The sequence below is a fragment of the Balaenoptera ricei genome, chromosome 6 (genome assembly GCF_028023285.1).
Source record: "Balaenoptera ricei isolate mBalRic1 chromosome 6, mBalRic1.hap2, whole genome shotgun sequence".
Lineage (NCBI taxonomy): Eukaryota > Metazoa > Chordata > Mammalia > Artiodactyla > Balaenopteridae > Balaenoptera > Balaenoptera ricei.
The window spans coordinates 97,042,483-97,067,966 of record NC_082644.1 but is presented as its reverse complement, the minus strand read 5'-3'; the positions used below and the strand labels follow the sequence as shown (position 1 = coordinate 97,067,966).

Sequence of the window (25,484 nt, the reverse complement as noted above, 5' to 3'; positions counted from 1 at the left end):
AAATCTTCATTATTGCTCACATTAGCTATTTATGTCCATTTTTAAAAGTAATTTTATCTTCTTCATACTCCATGCCTTAAAAAATGTGTATGTGACCCAAGCCTCTTCATTTGGGGGAAATGGTTGATACTTTCCTATGTAATTTACATCACTTTTTAAATTGCCCTTATGGGGTTTTATTCCAGTTTTTATAAATTGGAGTGTAATTTACCTAGAGTAAAATGCACTGATCATAAAATAGGGCTCACTGTCTCCCTCAGGCCACAGTCCATCTGATCAGCTGCCCTCTCCCATTTTCTCAAAGTTCCACCCAGGTCAGCTCTGGCCCAGGTGCAAGCGATTCCCGCCTTGGGCCCCCCTGCCCTGGGGCTCTAGAAGACTCCTGCCGTTCCTCCAGGCTTCCTGCTGTGTACCCTCCGCCTACATCATCTCAACTGGGACCTGGTTGCACCTGACCCGCCGTGTCCTTCAGCACCCTCTCAGGAAGGGCAGTCACCCTCTCACACCCTCCACGTCAGGACCAGCAGTGGGGTTGGGACACTCCCCCCTCCCCCTCCCCCCTCCCCCTCCCCCTCCCCTGTCCGGCATATCCTCCGACTCTTTCCTTCTGCATCTCCTCCTTCTTCAAGGCAATCCCGCTGCTCTTTTCCTAACCCCAGTGATATTACTTACCAACCTCCGTGCCACTTTTCCTCAGTCGTAGAGGATTTTTGTATCTTGCTCACAGACCTCTTCTCCTCCCACGTGTCTGTCATCTTCCTCAAAGACTTAGAATATGCAAAAAGGAGCTAAATAAATTCATGTATTTATCCCGAAGCTTGTCCCACTGTCTGTGTGGCTGGCGTTCCCAATGGCCATTTCTGCCCAGAGCTATCGGCGTGTGTGCTTCCTTGTGGCCCTGGGCCTCTGCGACCTCAGCCCCGTGTCCAGCTCACCAGCTCATCTGGGTCCTGCCAGCAGCATTTCCAGAGCCAGAGCATCCAGTCTTCCTCACCATGTGGTTTTCCACTGGTTTCACTGGGATCTGCAGGTGCTGCTGCCCTCCAACCAACACCTCGTCTCCGTTGTCTCACAGAACCTTCCCTGATCTGGACCTTGCAGACCCGCATCACGGCACCTGGCGAGCTGCTCAGCAAACCTGGCAACTCCTGCTCCTGCTTCTGAAGCACTACGTTCCCTGCCTTCCTCACACTTACCTGGGGCCACGGGACTGGATTCTAGTCAGGGAACGTGAGACGTTTCCTTCAAGGCCTGGCCCACAACAGCCTGATCCCTCATGCTCTTCCCCCTTTGCAAACTGGATGCTGACACCCAGCGTGAGATTGAAAGCTCCCCCTGAAGAAGATGGCAGAGCCTGTTACCTTGAATTCCTGCAGGGAACACAAGCCCCTCGGTCTTAGTCAGCTCGGGCAGCTATAACACAAATACAGTAGACCGGGTGGCTTAAACAACAAAAATTCACTTCTCCTAGTTCTGGAGGCTAGGAAGTCCAGATCAAGGTGCTGGCCAGTTCAGTTCCTGGTGAGGGCCTTCTTCCTGGTCTGCAGACTGACGTCTTCGTGCTGTGTCCTCACATGGTGAAGAGAGAGACTGTCTCTCTTGTGTCTCTTTTCTAATGGCATTAATCCAGTTCCTGAGGGCTCCACCCTCATGACCTAATTGCCTCCCAAAGGCCCACCTCCCAATACCATCAGAGCTTCAGCGTATGAATCTGGGGGAGGGGGACACAAACATTGAGTCCATAGCATTCTCTCTCCACGCCCCCTGCCCCACTTCCCATGATTGAAGAAAAACACACACGTTGACCATGAATTTTTATTTATTTATTTTTTACATATGTATTTTTTTATTTATATATATTTATATATATATATATTTTTTGATGTGGACCATTTTTTTAAAGTCTTTACTGAATTTGTTACAGTATTGCTTCTGCTTTATGTTTTGTTTTTTTCTGGCTGCGAGGCATGTGGGATCTTAGCTCCCCGACCAGGGATTGAACCTGCACTCCCTGCATTGGAAGGCGAAGTCTTAGCCACTGAACCACCAGGGAAGTCACTTGACGAATTTTTTTAAAAATCCTTTTACGAAGTTAAGCCTCTGAAATTTTGGAGTTCATCTGTTACAGCAGTTAGTTTCATCCTAACTAATATAAATGTGTAAGGAGAAGGAATTCTAAACTGGATCATGTTCAAGTAGAGTCATCAGGGACATAAAAGTGGGTCACGGGGAAGGGGGGCAGGCTTAGGGTGAGGGGATAAGGAGAATTAAAGTTCTCTCTTCTTTGTGGATACTTTCCTTTACTGTTTCATCCTTTCGGACACTCTCCATAATGCTTCATTCATGGGACCGGGGCTTCTCCCGGGCCTGTGTGTAATGCTGGGTAGGAATGAAGGAATGATCCGGGGAAAAGGAGGCACTGAGCGGGGTGAGAGGGTGAATAATGACCTCACCTCTCAGAATGTAGCCCAACCCTCCCGCACCCATCCTGGTGGTAGCAAAGGGTGGATGTTCTTTCTATGGTATGCGCCCATGAGGGGCCTATGACATCAATAGGCAGCTACTCAGGAATTTGGAATTCTGGATCCTGGTCCCCCTTTCCTCCCTCACAACTGGCAGTCTGAGTTAGGTTGGGAAATGGGGCAGAAGCTGGGTGAGAGAAAGGTTCAGGACCAAGGCTGTGCATAAGGCTGCGGAGCCCAGGCGGCCTGTGTGATGTGGGCCTGATATGGGTCCTGGTGGGGACGGTGGGTTCTTCCCTGGTGCCACGGAGGCCTGAGTGTCTGGACCTCACTCCCCTAACTGGCATTTCTTTGTTTCTGCTGCAGTGGATGGTTCTGGCCATGATGCTGATGAGGGAAATTACTTAAGGAGCAAGTCTTTGCCCCTCCGTTCTGTCTAGCGTTCCTCAGCCTAGCGTCTCTACTTAGAAACATTATCTCCCCAGATCTCCCAGTCCCTGAGCAGGAGCTGCCGCGTTATGGCCTCTGGGAGAGCAAAGTGCTTCATGGATATTATCTCATTAAACCCCCCAACCTTTCCCTTAGGAGTCAAGCCACTCCCTTCACCTCCACCCCCAACTCACAATCCCTGCTTCGTTTGAACCAGATTGTGAATAATAAATACTGTGATTTATTGCAAGTCATTTGAAAGGAACTGTAAATGGACCCTCAACTTCTCCGTCCATCCGAAAGACACCATCATAATGTGCGTACAGGAGAGATAATGGCTGTTCTGATACCCACTTACCTGGGGCGCCAATGATTTATGGTTATTGGGCAGAGGTTCCCAGGTGCCCTATACTCCTGTCGGACAGAGAAGTCCCAGAATCCTTGTTCTTTCCCTGAATGTTGGTGTTTCATACCTTTCCACTCCCATCACTATCCCACCAACACACAAGGCATCTAGAAATATTTGCTGCTCTGTAAACATACCAATTTTCCTTGGGTTTTCAAAGCTTTAAAGAAACTGTTCCCTCTGTTAGAATGCACTCCCTTTAGACACTCTACATTGTGATCTCCTGCTCACCCCCAAGAACCAGCTCAGATCTCACCTCTTCCATCAGACCTTCTCTGACTCCTAAAGGATGACTTGCTCTTTCCTCTGATCTTCAACAGCCTCAAACAGAATTGCTACCATTTGTACCAGGCTCTAGCTACACACTGTTCATATATATATTATCATTTAAATCACACGACAACTCTATGAGGTTGGTGGTTTCTTTTTTTTTTTTTTTTCCCTTAACTTTATTTATTTATTTATTTATTTATTTATTTATTTATTTATTTATGGCTGTGTTGGGTCTTCGTTTCTGTGCGAGGGCTTTCTCCAGTTGCGGCAAGTGGGGGCCACTCCGCATCGCGGTGCGCGGGCCTCTCACTATCGCGGCCTCTCTTGTTGCGGAGCACAGGCTCCAGACGCGCAGGCTCAGTAATTGTGGCTCACGGGCCCACTTGCTCCACGGCATGTGGGATCTTCCCAGACCAGGGCTCGAACCCGTGTCCCCTGCATTGGCAGGCAGATTCTCAACCACTGCGCCACCAGGGAAGCCCTGGTGATATTATTATAACTAATTTTACTGATAAGGAAAAAAGAGGCTTGGGGAGGTTAATAACCCTCTTGATGTTGTATGGTAATCAAGTGGTAGAACCAGAATTCAGTGGTGGAGCCGGGTCGGACTCCAAAGCCTGTAATCTTTTACTCCATAAGCTGCCTCCATTTTTTTGATCACTTGTTGGTCTCTCTGTTAGGCTTGAGCTTCTTAAAGTAAGAGATTATGATTTTTTATACCTATATCCTAGTACCTAGCATAGTATCTGATATATGAGGTGCCTAATAAATGTTTGTAGAATGGATGACTTAAAGAAAGAATGAATATATAACGTTGCTGCTTCAGAGAAATTTGTTGTATTTTTTAATTTGGGGAAATATTGCCAGGCTTCCCTTCTGGTGACAATGTTGGGAAGAAGGATCCCTGTGGGGAGAAAAGGATTATATCTCCAATTAGGCAAATCCAGGGGTCATTAAAATTAGGCTGGGACTTCCCTGGTGGTGCAGTGGTTAAGAATCCGCCTGCCAATGCAGGGGACACGGGTTCGAGCCCTGGTCCAGGAAGATCCCACATGCCGCGGAGCAGCTAAGCCCGTGCGCCATAACTACTGAGCCTGCACTCTAGAGCCCATGAGCCACAACTACCGAGCCCGCGTGCCACAACTACTGAAGCCCGTGCGCCTAGAGCCCATGTTCCAAAACAAGAGAAGCCACCGCAATGAGAAGCCCACACACCACAATGAAGAGTAGCCCCCGCTCGCCGCAACTAGAGAAAGCCCACGCGCAGCAACGAAGACCCAACGCAGCCAATAAATAAATAAAAAAAGAAAAAGAAAAAGAAAAAAAATTAGGCTATACACTAGAACTCATGAAAGCTTTTGAAGAGCTTTTCTTTCCTTTGGGCTTCCGCATAGAGTGACTGAGATATAGAGTTAGTCTCTGAATTCATTCACTTATTTATTCACTCATTCAAATATTGATAGAGCGTGCCCCGTGTGGCAGGCATTGTACTGAGCTCTGGGGCCACAGCAGCCAGCACAAACAGTCATGGTCCTTAAAGTGAACTTCTGTGGTTTGCCCACCTACCATCTCTTTTGCTAACAGAACCAGACTTTTCTCTTGGGAACACATCTTTCTGATGCTCAGACTGTGTGTTTTAGGTTGGGCTAATTTTCATTTGTTGGCTCCAAGTTTGGGCACATGCTCAATCACTGTATTGCATCCTCTAGCCACAGTGATTGGTTTAGGGATGGGCATGTGACCCGCTTTGGGCTAATGAGAGTCAGCAATGGGACTCTGGAACTATTAGAAAAGTGGTACTTTCTTTTTGTTGGGGCTACTGGTAGAGAGTGAAATCAGTACAAAGGAAGACAGAGCTGAGATTTGAGAGGACAGGAGAGAGTAGACTGACGGCATAATTTCATGCCTTAGATACAACCGCATCTGAAGAGAGCAGAAACCTTGGACTGCCCATTTGGGTGAGCCAGTGTATTCCCCTTTTTTGCTTAAGCCATCTTAAGGTGGGTTTCTTTCACTTGCCATGAAGTAGGTCCTGAATACTTGTAACATTGGCTTCTGAAAGTGGGGTTTTATAAGTGACATCCTAGAAAGTAGAACTGGCTGGATCATAGTGGCATGCAGAGCACCGAGAATTCCTCTATTCTTGGCTGGAAAGTTGGAAATCCCAGTCATGTCTTACATAGCAGCTGGGTTGAACTATCACATGTACTATCTTGAGACTCAAACTGTGTTTTAGAGATAGAAAAAAGAATTATACTGGAGAGGATTGGCTACTTCATAAAGCCTTCAGTAGCATCCTGTAAGGATGAAGCAAGCTGAGTGGGAAGGAAACAGAGCCCACCCTGTCTCGTTCAGCTGTCCAGGAGGGCAGAGAGGAGTGCGGTGGGTTGGAAAAGCCGAACTGTCTATCCCAAGCTAAACTTGGCATAAGTGAAGTGAGAGAGGCTAAAAACACAGAGGGAGAAAAGATTGGAACCTAGAGGTAGAATGATATTTCAACACTCTACAATGTCTTCTTTCTTCCACAGCATAAAAAGCTATCCTCTGGGATGCAGCCAGGAAGCAAAAGGCATTTTAGCCTTGCCCCTCTGCATCCCCATCCCGGTGTATCATTAGCAAGATGGATCGAACAGGAGGGCCTGCTACTAAGGGACCGGAACCTTCAGACAGTGGTCTAGATTCAAGGACCCATAATTCTGACTTTGCATTTGACTGGATGCAGATCAACCAAGAGCTTATTAAGGTTTTGGAAAATTGTAATGCCTGAGAAACACAAGCCCGACAAATGATAACCTGCAACAAAGTGATCAACTCCTAGGGCATTTCCAGCCCCGTGAACTCTCTAGGAGGAAGTCAGCAGCCCTGAGAAGGGAAGCCACCCCGTGGCCCTCTAGCTGTGGCCACAGGGTCAATAGACAAGGCAGTTCAGGGAGAACCAGAGGAGGCCGGGCTGGTCGGCCTCCAGTGCAGGGCAAAGGCATCCTGGTTATCTCTGTCCACTGTGCTGTTATCCCCGTCCATACATGCATTGGTGTAAATGCTACACCTTGTGACCACAAGATGTTGTTTCCCCCTCTCTCTTTTTCTAAGAGGGAGCTCTTCACTGTAGCTATCTTTTTCTTTCTTCACCACCATGTATCATATGTGTTGGGGGGCGGGGATTAAATATGTCATTTAGCCGTAAGTTTCTAGACAAAGGAAACATATCAGAATCACCTAGAGGACTCATAAAAGCCCCAGTGGCTGAGCCCCACCCCCAGAGTTTCTGATTCAGGTGGTCTGGAGTTCCAAGGTGATGTGGAGCCTGTCACTGTTTTGTTTTGTTTTTAATTCCTCAGGTAATTCTAATTTGCAGCCAGCATTGAGAAGCTGAGTTTTAGACCCTCTAATCTACAAGCATTTATTGAACACATACTGTATGGCCATTCCCTGAGCTAGGTCCATGTACATGTGAATTCATATGTATATGTGTGTATGTCTATGAATAAGCCAAAGTCCCTGCTCCTGAGACAATCTTCACCTAATAGAGGAGAAATCATGTAAACTGATAAATTTCATGCAGAGTAATGTCTCCTCTGATAGAGGTAGCCCACAGCTCAAAAGAGGAGAGTGGCAAACTCACTGGAGAGGTCAGATAGGACTCCAGAAGGAGGAAATTCTTGATCTAAGCCTTAAAGGACGAGTAGGACTTTCCAGGGGGGCATTTCAGACAAAGGGAACAGCATGTGCAAAGGCACTGGGGGCATAGAACAGGACCACGAAACTGCACAGTCAGGACCTTACACGAAGGTTGATGTGGCTGAAGTATCAGAAATGAGGTGGCAGGGATGGAATCTGAAACTCGAGAGGCAGCCTGAGATGCTCCCTATCTCATGGGCAAAAGCCTAAAGAGTTAAATCATTTAAATACTGTTTAGATGGCAAGGTTGGTCAGAATCTCAGTGCCCAGTGGAGAGTGGCTACTTGTGGGGAGAATGAGGTACAAACAGAAAGCTCCAGCAGAAGATGGAGAACCAGTGGCTGAGGTTCCCAGGGGGTTCCAGGGGCTCCTTGTCTTCGAAAGGAGAGCTCTACATCCATGTATACATCTACGCACAGACACGCCTGGGCTGAGGGCAGCTGGCTCAGCGTTCCCGAGGACTAACCAACCACGGTCTGTCCCCTCTCGAGCTCGGAGGCTTACTCCTCAGCCTGTGGGCCTGACTGTCAGAGGAGGCTGGCGGAGGCCGCCCTGGGCTCGCAGCCGGGGAGCCGACGTGCCAGCACACAGCTGCTGACTTTCTTCCCCCCTCACGTTAAGCTGGGAACATTTTGCACTTTCTTCTCCAACTCTTTCAAAGCAAGTCATTTTCCTCCTCTGGAAGGTTGCCCATTGTTCATTTGACATTAAAGATAGGTCTTCACTGTTTTCTCTTAAGGCAGCAATTGGTGAAGTTAAGCTGTATTATGCGGACTTGTCAGAAGGGTACAACATTATACAAAGGAATGATGTGAAACAAAAATTGCTCTCTCCAACCTTCCCAACATCTCCCGCACACAGATTTCAAACCACTTCCTGCCCTCGTGTGTGCCTGGCATAGCCTGGAATCTGGGGTAATTGAAGGGAACGATGGGGTTCGTGGCTCTTCCGGCTGCCAGGGAAGCAGCGTGCTGCTGAGAATCGTTCAGTGGACAGGGGGCCTGAGGAGGGCTGAGTGGGGCTGGCGAACAGGGAGGCTGATGAGGAAAACCTGTGTCCCCTCGTTTTGCTTGGCAATATGGTTACTTCAGGCCCTCAGAGTTGTGGGATGGCGGGTTAGTTTTAAGGAGCTAGTGGTCTTCCGTTTCCCGTGGTGAGTTCAGAGTTCATTTCCCAGTGACTTTTACGCAGGATCGCACGGTCACTATCCCCGCTGGAATGTGGTCCCTCCCTAATTCCAGGCAGAAGCTGTGGTCACTCTACCTCCTGGAATAACAGTTTCCTCACACATTTCTTCCTTCATTACTTGGGCTGTGGGCCCTGGTCTCCACTCTGTCACTGACTAAACGTGTGACCCTGGGCCAATTGCTTAATATCCCCATGCCTCAGTTTCCTCACCTGCAAAATGGGTATAAGAATCAGTTACCATTTAGCGTTGTTGTATGGGTTAAATGATACAATGCATGTACCTAGCATGGTGCCTGGCAGTCTGAGTCCTCAATAAATGTTTGGTGCATGATACTGTTTTCATCGTATTAGTCCACAGACATTGACTAAGTGCCACGGGCACGGTTCTGGGTGGGCCCTGGAGAGTGGAAGTTGAAGGCGACAAGACGTTGCTTGTGTTCCGGTGGGAGAGGAGACCAGGCAGTGATGGTTCAGGATCGGTGGTCAGTGCTGGGAAAGAGGTAAGCAGCAGCTGCCATGGCAGGTGAGGGAGGGGGCACCCACCTAAAGCCAGTGGGCAGAGAGGGCTTCTGGAGGAGGTGCCTCCTGAGGGAGACTTGAAGGATAAACGTAGAGAAGGAGATAGTCTCCCTGCCAGAGGGAAGAGCAGTGCAAAGATAGCAAAATACCTGGAAGCTTTCCCAGCACGGTGCTCAAGCCTAAGTGCCCGGAGCGTAGATAGCGCTGTTTGGTGGGCAGTTGGGGGAGAAGTGGCTGGAAAGGAAAGCCTGGACCCACAGGAAGTGCTTTGGGAGGGAGATAAAAGGCTTGGGTTTTGTGCTGACGCTCAGAGGGAAATACTTAATGGGTTTTAGTAGGGAAGTGGCATGGCCTGATTGATAGGCTCTGGGTGGAGGGTGGGTTGGGTGCATGAGAGCGTGGTCAGGAAGGCACCAGAGTAACGCAGGAGAGCCCCGAAGAGAGGGAGAAGTGGGGTGGTGGCCATGCAGAGGGAGAGCTGGCGTGCTTCGCAGATTTAGAAGCTCGAATCTCTACGCCTTGGCAATCACAGGACACAGGCGGAGTTGGGGAATGTATCCCCACCCTACGCACCACCAGTTTCATGCGTTCAGTGACCCGTGAATAACCCTCTGCGGAGGTGAAGATGGCGTGTTCCGTTATGGACGGCCGCCATGTTTGAGGTGGGACGGCCGGGTGGACAAGATCCAGAGGCATTTGGGCCTCCACCACTGGGGGCTCTAGGGGAGCTCTGGGCAGGGACGTGCGTCATCCACACAAAGGCAGTAACTGAGGCCACGAGGTGGGTAAGGTCACCCAGGGCAAAGGAAATGGCAAAAGAAGATGGTTGAGTGCAGAGTTCCGGGAACAGCCAGCTGAAACGGATAGAAGGAGGCAGAGAAGTCAGTGAGAGGCCAAGAAGGAGAGAGGCCAGAGTGACGGGAGGAAACCCGCGAGCAAAGGGAGGTTATGGGGAGAGTTTCGCGAAGGAGGAGTGGTCGTGATGCGGACTGCCCCTGACAGGTGCATGGAGGTGAGCGCCTCCGAGTGGCCCCTGGATTTACAGTGAAGGGAGGCTGTCGGCCACGGGGGCAAGGACAGCGTCAGTTGTGGTGAGGACGGAAGTGGAGGGTGGAAGATGGAGGCTGACTCGGACAGTTAGGGAGGCAGCATTGGGAGTGCTGGGAGCACGGGAGTGCGTATGTAAACACAGCCACGGACGCTGCCCAGATCTGCGGAGCCCGAATCTTCAGGGTGGAGCCTGAGAACCTAGTCTGAAAAATCTCCCTTGGTGATTCTGCAGAGAGAATTCCTAATGGCTGGAGGCACGTACGCTGGGCTGAGCGTCCGGAGCCGTGTGTCTAAATCCAGCGGCAGCCCACGTGTGCGGGAGACCGCGAGTGGGATCTGGGTTTGATTGTGGATCTGCCCCTCGCCGTCTGTGTGACTGGGACTGCTTCTGTTCTGGCCTTCTCATCTGGAGGACAGGGAGCTAATCACCCCCTCAGGGTTACTGTGGGGTCCTGGTGAGAAGACGCCCCAAATGTGTTTGTCTTGTTCAAAGCCCTCATGGTTGCTAATGTTAATGTTGCTGTTATCTGCATGACCTTGGGCATATGTCCCAACCTTTCTGGACTCTTATTTCCTCATTTGTAAAGCAGGAGTAGTAGTTTCTTACTCAGCAGGTGTTGAAGGACCGGTGTGATTGTGTCTAGAGAATTCCAGGTAGGTGCTCAGCGAATATTCATTTTGCGCCTTATTTCATGCAGGACGTTGCACTCAGAGGAGGCCACTGGTGAGGAGGGCTGTCTTCAGGGGCAGCGCAGGTCTCCCCTCTGCTCCCTCAGGCACTCATGGGGTCTGTGATCATGGAGGGTCCTGAGATTTCCGCAACCATACCCTCCCCCAGCAGCCTCAAAGTGGGACTGGTGGTTCTGGTCTCAGCGGCAGCAGTGGTCAGTGCTGGGAGATCTGGGGGCCCGTCACCACCTAGCAGCCATCCCAGTCTTAGCCCTCCAAAGGACTGGGGCTGCTGGTACCGCCTTCAGAATACAGGGTAACCTCTGGTTTCATGAGAGACAGATCATCCAGGGACAGGGTCCTCCGCATGTCCCTCGGGAAATCAGGAGAGGCTGAGGGTTGAGATGTTCACACCGGCAGGAAAGAATCGGTCAAATGCCCAAGATCTGCCTTCTGGCTTTTGCCCAGCCGGGCCCTCAGAGCCACGTGGAAGGTGGACAGCTTTGCAGCTCCCTCCAGCCGGGCGCATCTGGGGGAGACGAAGGGGGCAGAGCGGGGGATGGACAGCAGGATGGTGCAGGGCCTGCTTTCTGTTTTCTGCTGCTCTGACTACACAGTCACCTGGCCACCATTCCTGTCCATATCACACTGTTCTGTTTAGGGCTGAAGTCGGCGGGATGGGCCCCTTTGGAATCTGAGTCACGGATGAGAAACTACGACAGTGAGCAGTATCCGCTCGGCACTTTACAGTTTACAGAGCACTTTCCCTCAGGTTGGATCGTTCGATTCTGATGGCCACACAGGGCAGGAAACCCAGCAGGGGTGACCATCCCCACTTTACAGACAGGAAAACAGCAGCTTTGAGAGACCTATCTGCACCTGTGTGTCAGGGTCTGGATTCTAGTCTAAGAACATCTGGCTTCAAAGCCAGTGCTTTTCCCACTAGTCCAGAAGTTGCTTTACACATGGTAGCCCTGGACTGAGACACAGAGAGCTGGCTCCTTGTCACGACGTGGCCGCAGCTTTGCTCTGTGGCCTGAGACAAGTCACTTATCTGCTCTGGGCTTGAGTCAGAGACTCTGACAAACACAGAGCTTGGAGTGAAAAGCCCAGATGATCCCTTCCAACTGGACCAACTGGCTGTCTTAGTGCTGGATGTGCTCCAAGCCACCAGGTGTGCCAGGGTTAACCTTGGAAGGGTTAGTTACAGCCCTGGACCCTAGCCTCTACCCAGCATCCTAGGGAAGTATATGTGGCCATAGAGCCCTTTACTCCTCCTGGAAAACCATGATGAACCATCCTTGAAAAGCCTGATTTAGGTGGGAAATCCACAGACATCAGTGCTCACCAGCAGGGCAGCGCCATCCTCGTCCCCAGTTCCCTGCCTCTGGGCCCAACTGCTTCCCTATAGGCATTACTCCCTGGGGCCTCTCTGCCCATCCTGGATCCTTCTTCTGTAGCATCTACTGAAGGTTTTAGGCTGAATAGATCGCCCTTGTTCCTTTGATTTGCTGTGAGTCCCCAGGGACTGTACCAAAGTGGGAACACAGTAACATTTGTGGAATGAATCGGAAACAGAATTCTTCATCTCCCTGTGGCTTTTATGTCCACCAGGGCTCTGCTGAGTGGGGTCTTCACTTCCCAGAGGGACCAGTTCTTTTCCTCCTGGGCATCATTTTTCCCTTGAGAGACTGACTTTGGTTTCTGCAGTTTACAATCACAGAAAATCCAAAAGAATTTTTTTTTCTTTTTTTTTAAGAGAAGAAAAAAACCCCTTCTCTCCTAGAGGTCAACTATGTCAGGCTCTTGGCTGAGTGGATAGACAGAGCGGGGCTCAGCCTAACTTCCTCTGCACTCAGGGAGAGCACATCTGACTTTCTGGAGGCCCGGGTGGTCTTTCCAGCTCTGCCAAGCAGAAGGAAAACCTGACTTTCCCCAGGGTCCGTACCTTGGGCTTGAGACCACTTCTTCTAGTTTCTTTTGGTTCCTTTGACCTTTTGGCTCAAAATGCAGATTAAGGAGAGGGGCCTAAGGAACAAAGTCTCTCTAGCTGCCGCATGGACTACTCTGGAATTAGGCCACTGCTGTCAATTTTATTTGGTGATCCCAGTTGGATCTCCAAGTTATACCTGTAATTTGTGCACTCCATGTATTACAGTCTGTCAGAGAAATCCTATAATTATTTTTTAAGTGACAGAGTTTTAAGGAATAGCTAAATAACTGGAGCTAAATTTAGAGCACTGTCTCTGTACAGTGGAACAAGGCAGGAGTCAGAGATACCATCAGTGGCTGGTAGGAGACTTTTATCACTATCCGAAAGGTGGCAGCAAATATTACCTCAATTAACCTAACAAGAAGCCCGTCCTCCTCTGCCCGCCGGCCCAGGAGCCCTGGCACGCACCTTTTCCCTCCTCCGCCAGGATCCCGTGCCTTCCTTTCCAGCTGTCCCCGGCTCCATCTGCTGCTCCCGTCTGGGGCTGACGCCCAGGCCCCAGTCACCTCCTGCTTCCTCTCTGAGAGCCTCCAGCCCGGCATTCCAGAAGGAGCAGGGTCAGGAGTTCACGCCTCCAAGAAATCTCAGCACAGATCAATGCTTCACAGCGAGGCCAGAGGAAAAGCAAGGGCCTGTTTTCCCCACTGTGCAAACTCCATGGAAAACGAGATTTCCCACCAACCCCAAATGGAAGCTCTCAGGACAAACTGGGTACATACCTCCTCTGTCTGTTCGTCCACGCTTTTATTTTGTGAGAATCCGTTCTGCGCTGGATGTTCGTGAATGACTTTAGTTGCATGAACAGATTGACTAAATATTTATTTAGCTTTTACTATGTGTTACGTACCCTGCTAGGTTCTGGGTTTCCAGCTGTGAACAGAGCAGCATGCCCTGCCTTCACGAAGCTCACGTTCTGATGGGGGTAAGACAATCAACAGGGTATGTGCTTGGGTAGATGGTGGTTAAGTGCTAAGGAGAAAGATAAAGCGGGATAAAAGAGGTAAGGAGGGACAGGGGGCTGTGACAGCTTTAGACAGGGCAGCCAGCGACGACCTTGCTGAGAAAGCCATGTGTGGGCAGACGACCTCGCTGAGAAAGCCATGTGTGGGCAGACGACCTCGCTGAGAAAGCCATGTGTGGGCAGGCACCTGAGGGAGGAGAAGGAGCAGCCCTGAGGCTGAAACACCCTGCGCTGGGAAATGTTAAGAGGGCTTTTGGAGACATGGAAGGAATCTTATGGGTCAGGAGGTATTGGAGAAGAGAAACGTCTCCCTTCTCAGAAAAATACTTACTATTAAAGTCGTAGTCGTTTAGGCCAGGGATCAGCAAACGAGGTGGTTTTGTACAGTCTGTGAGCTGGGAATGGTTTTTATGTGGTTGGGAAAAAAATCCAAAGAAGAACATTTTGTGACACATTGAAAACCGTATGAAATTCAAATTCTGGAGTCCATAAATCACGTCTTATTGGAACATAGCCATGTCTATTCATGTATGTACTGTCTGTGGCTGCTTTTGCATACAGTGGCAGGGCTGAATAGTTGTGACAAAGAATGTATGGCCCAGCAAGTCCAAAATATTGTCTGCCTGGACATTCACCAAGTTCTGGTTTAGGCAGTACGGGAGAGTGGTTAAACCCTGGCTGTGGTGTCAGGAGCCCCTGATTCCAGGCTTGGGGTCACCACTGGGTTGTTGTGTAACCTTGGGCACTTGGAAACGATTTTTTCATTTCTAAAATGGGGACAAAAGTACCACCCTCTTGGTATAGTTGTGAGAATTAAATGAAATAAAGAATATGAAGTCTATAGCAAGTGCTGAATATTCATAGCCCTTATAATGATTACATAGTAAAATGTGAAGGTAGGATAGAAGGATATTATAGACTGAATGTTTGTGTCCCCCCAAATTCATATGCTGAAGCCCTAGCCACCACACCCCCCCAAGTGTGATGGTATTTATAGGTGGGCCCTTTGGGAGGTAATTAGGATTAAATGAGGTGGTAAGGGTGGGGCCCTCATGGTGGGATTAGTGCCCTTATAAGAAGAGATCCCAGAGAGCTTGCTTTCTCCTCACCATATTTGGACACAGCAAAAAGGCAAGCCAGGAAGAGGGTTCTCACCAGAGCCTGACCATGTAGGCACCTTGATCTTGGATTTCCCAGCCTCCAGAACTGTGAGGATTAAATATCTGCTGCTTAAGCCTCCCAGTCTGTTGCATTATTTTATGGCAGCCTAAGCAGACTAAGGCAAGGGAGGAGCAGCCTCTTTACCTGGGGAGCCACAGAAGTGGTCACTGAAATCACTTTTCAAGGGGGAATCCAATTTCCCCAGGAAAGGAAGGTGGGAAAAGGCCTTCTTGGCAGAGGACATTTATATGCAAAGGCACTGATGGTAATGAACAAGGCGGGGTGTTTGGGGAACAGAGAAAATTTCTGACACTGAGCACAGACCTGTGATGGAGGTTGGAGAAAAGGGTAGGATCGGGGGGAGCTGAGGCTGGAGAAGCACATTTGTAAGGGACCTTATATCCCATCCTCGGGGTAGGCAGATTTGTTAGGTTTTGCCCATTTGATTTTTGAAGTATTCCTCTCTCTACCCCTGAAGTCATCTTGGAATAGGGGTGAAAAGCCAGCTAACAGGAATCCCTTCTTGTTCTTGCATGGCCACAGGTCAGTGGATAGTTCCTCAGCTCCTTCTCTGTGGCTGGCAGTCTGCTCATCTTGGGGTTAATCAGTGGTGAATAAGAAAGACAGCTCCTGACATCAGGGAGTAAGGAGGGTTCTGAGAAATAAGGATTTTTTTTTTTTTAAAGAAGAAGGAGGGCTTCCCTGGTGGCGCAGTGGTTGAGAATCTGCCTGCCAATGCAGGGATCACGGGTTCGAGCCCCGGTCTGGGAAGATCCCACATGCCGCGGAGCAACTGGGCCCGTGAGCCACAACTACTGAGCCTGCGCGTCTGGAGCCTGTGCTCCGCAACAAGAGAGGCCGCGATAGCGAGAGGCCCGCGCACCGCGATGAAGAGTGGCCCCCGCTCGCCGCAACTAGAGAAAGCCCTCGCACAGAAGCGAAGACCCAACACAGCCATAAATAAAAATAAATAAATAAATAAAAATTGTGAAAAACATACACATAACATAAAATTTAAAAAGAAGAAGAAGGTATACAAGGTGCTAAGAAAAAGGTATAACTAGGTGTAACATGGTCAGTTAAGATTTTTTCCCCTAAGGACACTGGAAAGTTTTTGAAAGGCTTTAAACATGGTGGTGATGTTATCAGACTTGAGTTTTTAAAAGATGGCTCCGAAAAAAAAAAAAAAAAAAAAAAGATGGCTCCGCTCCTGTGGCCTGGAGGGAGCTCGTATAGAAGAGGCTGTTGTTGTATCTGCGGAAGAAATAGTGGAAGTTTAGGCCAAACAGTGGAAGTGACCATGGAAATGAGGGAGTGGCCCCAATGAGAGAAAAAGGAAGGAAGAATTCATTGGGCTTGGTGATTGGGTGTAAGCGCGAGGGAAATGGAGGCCACGTGGATGATGAGCAGAGATTTTGCTACTGCATGGATGGTGATGTCGTCTACTGAGATAGGGAATAGGAGAGGATACAGGGTCCGGGGTGAGGATACAGTGGACATCAGAAATTCAGTATCAGGGATGTTGAGTTGGAGATACCTATGGGATAATCCAAGCAAGGGTGGGGGCCATCTTGAGGTATTTGTCTAGCTGGTTCTGAAGTTCCTGAGAGACATGGGGGCTGGAGCTAGAAATCAGGGAGTCATTAATAAATGGATGGTAATTTACACACTGTAGTGGCTGAGATCACTGAGAGATCTGTTTGCCCCTGTGCTGCCCCCCAGCTGGCGGGGTCGCACCTAGCCTCAGGATTAAATCCCGTGTAATATGCTGCCTTTCGAAAACAAATACACACACACAAACAAACAGGCAAATGCTTCAATTCCTGATGACTCAAGTGGCATGTGTCTGGCCCTGATTGTGCAGACAGTTTTGCAGGAAGTTGCCAACACAATGAACCATCTGAAGCCTCTAATGAAGCAATTATAGTATGTGGAATGAACAATCCACCAACTGTAAGCTCAGTAGTGAGAAGTTTATAGGGATCGAGGGTAAATAACAGGCTCCCTGCGGTTACGTCAAAGTAACCTGATCTCTCGTTGGAGATGAAATGTACATAATATGGGAACCTCTCCGGCCCCTCCCACAACACAACACGCAGAAAGAAAAAAGTTCCTGTAAAATACTACCCCCACCCTCTAATCAGTGCTGCTCTATCTCCACATTTCGGGAAGTTATGGTTAAAAAAGACCTCTTGAGGCTTCCCTGGTGGCGCAGTGGTTGAGAATCTGCCTGCCAATGCAGGGAACACGGGTTCGAGCCCTGGTCTGGGAAGATCCCACATGCCGCGGAGCAACTACGCCCGTGAGCCACAACTACTGAGCCTGCGCGTCTGGAGCCTGTGCTCCGCAACAAGAGAGGCCGCGACAGCGAGAGGCCCGCGCACCACGATGAAGAGTCGCCCCCGCTCGCCGCAACTAGAGAAAGCCCTCGCACAGAAACGAAGACCCAACACAGCCAAAATAAATAAATAAATAGCGTTCCCTTTAAAAAAAAAAAAAAGGTGGTAATTCCCTCCATTAAAAAAAAAAAAAAAGACCTCTTTACCCTGGTGGGATCTCTACAGGTAATACATTTCAATGCTCTGCCCTTCCCGTTGGATTCTTGAATCTAGAACACTTGTGCTAAGAGAGATGTCCAATCTCTGGCAACCATTGTAGTAGTATTATTTTCATTGCTCTATGGCGGCTCTGAATATGTATTACCTCTAATTCTCACAAGCCTGCAGAATAGATATTATTAAGATATAAATTTATAATGAGGAAGGAGACAGGAAGTTTAAATCATCTGTCCTAGGTTGCAGAGCTCAGCTGTGGAAGAGCTGGATCAACCAGCTGGTCTGTCTGAGACCAGAGGGCTTCCTCTTCCCCACAAACTGCCATCTTCCAGTCTGCGTCTGAACACCTTGGGTCACCTCCCCGCTGTTCAGCCCATTCTCTTGATCGCTGGTGTTAGAAGATTATTATTGAACTCTCCACCACTGTCCTAGGTTTACCTCTTAAAACACTCAAGTGAGTGACTTAGGATGTTTGGAGAGAGTCGTCATGCCCTTTCTCCCCTCCGGAGTAAACACCTCCAGCTTCTTCTGCCGTGTCCCACGTGGCTCGGAGGGGCGGCCACTACTGGCCGCCTTCCTGACAGCCATTCCTGCTCTTCCCCCGACTTCCTTGCCAGAAGCTCACCTCCCACGGCAGAAGCTGAGAGGGCCAGAAACTCACTCCCCCAAGAAGGAAACACTGAGGGTGGATTTTGGAGCTAAGGAATAAGGGAATTGGAGAGGCAGAGGGGTAAGTGTGGCAGAAAGGAAACACCTGGATTCCTATCCTGACTTCCATTAGCTGCAGGCAAATTATTTAAACTACATGAGGCCTCAGTTTCTTCAGCTCTAAAATGAGGATGACCATACCTATCACAGGGTGGTTTTGAAAACAGAATTGGGCCAAGCATATAGGCACTCAGCATAGAGCCGGACACAGAGATGTTACACAGTTAAGTGGATGTCATTACTTTATTACTATTACTGAAGATGGGGCCGCTGTTCCTCACTGAGTTTTACTTTATTCAATGTAAGACATGGGGTTTACACATGAATTAGGCAAAGGGGCATTAGCATCTTAATGTTCGTGAATGTATTATATAATGCTGCCCCCCCCAAAAAAAGCCAAGGATATAGGGTTAAATTTTTTTTAAGCACATTTCCATAGGGTGAGTGTGATGAGTAACGTGTATGAAGTTTTTGAAAAATCTGCTTTAATGAAGCATCAAAATTGGGATTCTTCAGATACGAATAGTTGGATACTCTTTAAAGCAGGGGTTCTTGTGCACGTTTAGAATCATCTGGACGGTGTGATGAAAATGCAATTGTATCAAATATCTCAACATTCCCAAGACAGGCCTTGTTCTTTCATGGTGTTGCATGTAACATTCTCTCTAGAGCACCCAGCCCTGCTTTAGGTGAGAAACCTCAGCTCAAATGTAGCTTTAACACAACAGCTTCTGTGATTCCTGTATTATTGGAACTCATTGAATTGTAAATGCCTGAAACCAAGAGCAAACTAGCTTAGACAAAAAGATTTATTGGCCAAAGTAGCTGGAAGTTCCAGGGATCTTTTAGCTTATATGCCATCACGGATTGTATATGAATGTATGTATATATCCCTCTCTTTCTCTCCCTCTCTCTCTAGAATTCTTTGTGTATCTATTATATCGTTTACTACATTATATTGTATTTTGTTTATGTGTCTGACACCCTCCCCACCTCCTATCCAAGACAGTGAATTTCCTGAGTTCAGAAAAAAATGTCATCTCTTCCTTGGTGTCCCCAGGACCCAACCCAGGGCTTGGCCCCTTCATGGGAACTCAGTAATTATGGAATTAATAACCAAATGAAAGAGGATGTCTAAGAGAAGACAGGGCCAGAGTGAAGACGTAAACTTCATTTCTTCTGCCTTTGGAGGATCAAACATCAAATAGTATGGAGTGTATTGACCTAGAACCTCCCAGGATAGGCCAAAAATTGTTGAATTCTAATTCTTCCCAGAATTCCCTTTAACAAATGTAACCAAACACCTGGGAACCGGAGACCTGCCACCGCATCATCCATTTGATTTCAAGATAGAAACCCTAGACAGATTCCCTCGCCTGCAATTGTCCAGGCGGAGCACAGACAAGTTAATATCAACACTCATCTTGATGCCTACACTATCCCCAGAACCCAGAGAAAGGTATTCTTCCCTCTAATCCTCTGTGGCAGTACAGATGGCATTTACAACCCAATCTAGCACCTGGGAAATGTTTTTCACGCTACCAATTAAGACGCAGTTCCTCCATTGTGTCCATCACTTGCACCTGTAGGAGCTTCGCCAGGAGCATATTCCATCCGATCGCTCCCTTTGTCCACTGGGGCCTTTTGCTACAGATTCAAAAAGTGTTGCAAAGGAAGAAAGTGAGAGTTGCATCTGAGCTAGAAACTTCCTGGTACACTCACGGAGGCCCCAGCAAATTCTTTTATTTTTTTATCCAACTGACAATTACTATGAACGTACTATGTACCAGTAGACATCAGAGGAAAATAAAAGGTCTAATTAGACTCTACCTTGAGGAACTCATAGTCCAATGGGATAGATTAGTAAATCTAATTAAAATTCATTGTGAAAACACTTTAAGTAGATACGCTTTGAGATACTGATGAGCACAGAGAGGGAAAAGGCTCACTAATTTTGAGGAAGGGCCAAATTATAACCTCTGTTATAGAGAGGCCATGGGTGTCAGTCCATATTTATATACATGTAGTAACTGACATTTTTATAGTACAGTGTGGTTTTTCAAAGCATTTTCGCATATTTGTTTCATTTTATTCCCCTTCTTCCTTTATGTAGAAATTAGTCTTCCCTGTTTTCAGCTTAAGAAATTATGGCCTGGAGAGGCTAAGAGATTTGTTCAAAATGACCAAAAAAACAAGAGCAGAACTCAAAACTAGGTTTTCTGATTTAAGAGTTTATTTGGAACATATTCTGAGTTGCACAGGGTTCTCAACTGTGAGCAAAAGTTAGAAAACAACAAAAACACATCAAAAAGCCCCCCAAACCCCTCTGGCACCATACTGTAGCCAGGAATAGCATTACCCAAGCAGGCCCAGCACTGGCCTGGTGAAGGCACCAGTGTAGCCTTCCTTGGGCATTAAATACCACAGCTCGCATACCTGAAACCGCCCGCATGCCTGTGAGGTCTCTTGGACTGCTGCTCCGGATGCTTCTAGAAACTCAGTGTTGTTGTCCTGCCTGTTGACAGGTGGATTCTTGATGATGCCTGCTTCTTGGGTCCTTAACTTCTGGTGGAGTCTGAAGTTAGTGCACCAAAGGGCAGAGTCTCCATCAGGTCCTCTAAATGCAAGGTGGGCCCAGGAGGCAAGTGCCTGGCATTTTTCGTCTCTTTTGTGGGAGTTGGACTCAATTTTACAAGTTTGGCAATTCCCGAGTATGAGAAGGAGGTTTAGAAGCCAACACTTAGCAACACTTTATATTCCCTTCACCAGTACCTCTCAGTAGTGCTGGTTTCCTTCTTTAATAATTATAAAATAATAATAAATTCTGTCTGGCTCAGTTTCTAACTCCCCGAAGCCCTTTTGAACCCCGCATGAACAAGCAAAACCGCTCCTAGCCACCTCCTTCACCGGGTGGCTTGACCACGGCCTCACCATCACAACAGCTCACTTAATTATTGATCAAACCCATTCATTTAGGTGTGTGGTTAAACACTCTTCCCTGGACCACTGGCCAAGCCAGCTCTCAAGTTTAATCACTGAGAGCCAGTGACTTTCACTTCTGACCACTGATTGGGAAAGAAGGGAAAAGGTCCTTACTAATCTGTGAAATGCAGAATGTCTTCCTCTGCTGACAGGAAGCAGAGCTGGCTTCTCTGCGAAAAGGGGCCAGGCGTCAGGGCTGTAGCTCTTTTAGATCAGTGATGATCCTCAAAGTGTAGGCTCTTGGGCAAAAGCAGCAGCACCTGGAAACTTGTTTGATGGGGAAATTCTTGGGCCCCAGCCTGGAACTACTGATTGCGAAATTCTGGAGGGGGGGTGTGGCCATCTGTATTTTAACAAGCCTTCCAGGTGATGGTGAAGCGTGCTAAGCCTTGAGCAGCATGGCCGTAGATCCAGGAGCTGCTTCTGACATGGGCAGCAAGCTTCATGGACTCAACCGTCTTTCATTTTTCCTTAGTGGACCTGAATGGGACCTGAAGGAGCTTCATTTAAAGCAGTGAGTAAGCCTCTCCCAGATCATCTTCCAGGTAAGTCTGCTCTTAAAAAAAAAAATCAGCTTCAAAGAAACCTGGGATGGCTGGGCACTTACTTCAACCACGTAATTAAAGACTAAACCTCACACGATTTCATATCCATTGTCTCATTCTGCCACATGACAGCCCTGGAAGGGAAGTTATGTTCAAGGCGAGGAAATAGGCTCAGGAAAGTTGATTTAATTGCCCAAGGTCACATATCTAGGGGGGCTGAGCTGGTGACCTCTAAACTATGCCAGGGCTATGGGAATGACTGGGGACAGTCCGGGAGAATTCTCCCACCACCAGTGTGTAATAGTCATATCACAAGTACCTCAACTAATCATCTCCCTCTGCTAAGGAAATGGGTCTCTTTGATTTGGTGAAATGCTCAAGAATCGTTCTTTCTTGAGCCTATCTTTATAAATACAGTTTCATACAAATCTCCCATCATCTCTATGGCTTTGTAACAAAAATGATCCAACAGATAAGCATGCAAGCTAGGCAGTCCATCCTAGGAGAGAAAAGCACAACGTATGAAAGGGGATCAAGCAGCTACCAAACCCAGCTTTGTCAGGTTTAGATGCAAATAGAACCATTAACCTTCACGAGTTCTTGTGAAACGAGAGGCTATTTTGCAGATACTCCTAAGCCTTCTCTTTACTTTTATCCCAAAGTTTCTGATCCCATCTCATTTTTGCTCCTTTCCTAACCTAGCTCGGATGCCATGGACATTCAAGCCCCTCATTTCCATCCCCAACCCCAGACATACACACCCCTCTCCTACCTGGGATAAATTCACTGTTCTTTTTCCTGTGTTCCTGCTCCGGAACCGCTGATTGCCCTGAACTATCGATGACTCCCAAATTAAAGTGCTTCGCTACGCTCTAGGTTAGCTTCATTTCACATCTATGCCGTCACCTGCAGCAGAACTCGCAATCCTCCCTGCCGAGGCTTCCACTGTCCTCCCTCCTCCTTCCTTGCTCTGTTCTAAAGCTTTGTGCCTCTCCTCTGGCCTCCACTCTCTCCAGATCCCACTCATCATCAACAGACGATCTTGTATCCTAGGTCACAGAAAATAAACAGCCACTAAGCAGGAACTTCTTCCACTCTCTTCCCCTCTGCTTCCTCACTGATCTGTATCTTTACCCATTGTTATGGACTGAATGTGTGTCTCCCCAAAAGTCATATGTTGAAACCCTAACCCACAGTGTCACTGTATTTGGAGATACGGCCTCTAAGGAGTTGATTAAGGTTAAATGAGATCATAAGGGCAGGACTCTGCTCCGATAGGATTAGTGTCCTTATAAGAAGCGACATTACAGAACTTGTTCTCTCTCTGCACGCACACATTGAGGAAAGGCCATGTGAGGACATAGTGAGAAGTCAGCTGTCTGCAAGCCAGGAAGAAAGCTCTCACCAGCATTTTACTAGTGCCTTCTTTCCCTTAAGTCAGAACTGCATGGCAGGGTAAGAGCTCAGGGTCAGGGATGGGTTGGAAAGTTGTTGGGTGATCCAGGAATTAGCACAGAGGGGGTAAGGTGAATTGAATATTTGATAACCACCACAGAACTTAGTGGCTTAAAACAGAAAATGTTATATTGTTTCTCATACGTCTTCAAAATGGGCTGGGCTCAGCTGGACAGTTCTTCTACAGGTCTGACTGGAGGTCATTCATGTGGCACTTTTTAGTTGGCAGGGCAGTCGGTGGGGGGCTCAGCTGGGATGCTGGGATGCTGGGTTGACTGGGCCTCCTCCCTTTCCATATAATGTCAGGACCTCTCTCTCCACGTGGCTTTTCCATACGTTCTCTCCAGCAGTGTTGGCAGCCTTCTAACATGGGGGTCAGAGCTCCTAAGAGCACTAAGGTGGAAGCTGATAGGTCTTCTCAAGCCTTATGCCCCAAACTGGCACAACGTCACTTCCTCTGCAGTCTGTTGGTTGTGCGTGTCACAGGACCAGCCCAGATTCTAGGGGAGGGACTGAACAGAGTGTGCTCACTGAGGGCCACCACTGTAACAGAATAAACACGTTTCATTCGTCAACCTACACCATAGGTAAGGACTTTCCAATAGGACTGTCCACATCTGCTTCTGGGACTCTTTATCTTGATTGCTTTAACATTTCTAAGTCCATTTCCTAAAGGAATATCTACTGAAGTATAAGAGAGCCCTACTCTTTTATGTGCTACTCCGTCTATTTCAGATGACTTTGCATCTCTTTTTGAGGAGAAAATTTATTTCCAGGTTCTTGGTAGAACATTGTTTAGCGTTACGTAGTGACAATTATGATTTTAGAGAGCTCTCACCTCACCTCCCTATGGCTTCACCTCCCATGTCTGGGTTTCAGAACCAGCGCAGACTTGAGCTTCACCTGTTTTTAGTGGTGTTTAGAGGCTATGGTATAAGCTAGCATAAGATTTTGAGTTAGCCCAAGTATTTTCCATATTCCACACACAACCACCTCCACGTTTCTAATATACCATGGGAACTTTCCGTCATTTCAGGCAGCAGCTCAGGCAGGCAAAGCTCATTGCCTCAAGGAAGGGAGGCTATAGCCAAACAAAAGAGAACAAAGGCATCAATTCTCAATCTTGAGTTTCAAAGAGCCTTTTCAAAGTCCTGGCAAAGAAAACAGGTTGATAGAAAAGGTTTCTGAGTTTCAAAAGCTTGGCTTTTCTTATGCCAAAAGCCATATGCTATGATGTTTACAATAGATTGGGGAAGATTATGTGATGATAAATAAAAAATATAAAAAATGTAAAGAAATATATAAAATAAAAATATGTTAAAACATTTTACAAGTTAATGAATGGTCTAGTTGTATAGAGTCTATAGAGATTCCAGGGGCTGTACTGAGACCCAGGGGTCCTAGGAGAAGCAACAGAGTAGCAGTGAGTATTTCTGAGAGGGACCCCTAAATGTGGCTCAGTTTAGCAATCATTCCAGGATGCGTTCTCTGCAAGCAAACTCTGAGATGAAGTCCGGAGTGCAGAATGCTGGTTAGGAATTAACATCAAAGAAAGAAAGGGAAAGAGAGCAGCACTGGGCCGAGGGAGAAGTTGAACTGGGATGCAAGCCTGACAACGCCTTGGAGCAAATATTACTCACCTAGGTACTCTGGGATTGGGTGGAATGGCTGGACCTTTATACCTCCACCTTACTCAGTCATCAGTACAAGATGCCCTGGGAAGGGCATGACCTTGAGAGAGGTGGCTGTCTGCATCTGGGAGGAGCTGACAGCTGGAGACCATCTGCTGACTGCACTCACTCGCTGCAGCTGGGCTGCAAGTCCTTCTGTGACAAGGGATCTGGGCAGCAGTGTATCTCCACGTTTACCACGCTAATCCTCTCCTCCCTGAGCTTAATCCCAGGCCAGGAGCTGATAGAATGCTTGGATAGGCTTGGAAAGCCTGCAGTAAGGGCCTGGTGAGAACTCCTCAAGAGAGGCAGCACGGGGGACTGACGTGGAGGTGGAATGACAGCAGGACAGCCCAAGCATGGTCCCCCGCTGCCATGGAGAAGTGCCTGAAAGTTCCCTGCATCCCCAACAGGGCTCAGCAATGGTTAATGGACAATCAGACCTGGGCTGCTTGGACCAACTGACACCTAAAGTTTATGGTGGGCAGGAGACATCTCGACTGAAAAAGGTGGGATTAACCAAAGACCACAAAACAAAAAGTTCTTCTTAGTAGATTCCAGCAAGGACAGATGACAGCTGTAAACCAGATTCCCCCTCCCCTTTTTCAGTCTGGGGCTAGGATACTATAAAGCCCCTCCCTATCCTGCTATCTCTGTCAACTTATCTAAGTTTCAGGTCATGAGCTGAAGGAAGGGGTAGAGAAAATCCAAATTGACTGAGTTTAAACTTGTGGTGACAGAGAAAACCCCTAAGTGATTGATTTTATTCAGAATTAAATA

The 25,484-nt window shown here is 48.0% G+C and overlaps 1 long non-coding RNA gene across 1 annotated transcript in view; it reads left to right on the top strand.

Moving 5' to 3' along the window:
* LOC132367245 (uncharacterized) overlaps nucleotides 1-25,484 on the top strand; it is a 234,060-nt gene that overhangs the window by 181,590 nt on the left and 26,986 nt on the right. The window contains exon 4 of the long non-coding RNA XR_009503742.1: nucleotides 21,510-21,579. This is a non-coding gene — a long non-coding RNA (uncharacterized LOC132367245). The remainder of the gene's footprint in view (nucleotides 1-21,509; nucleotides 21,580-25,484) is intronic.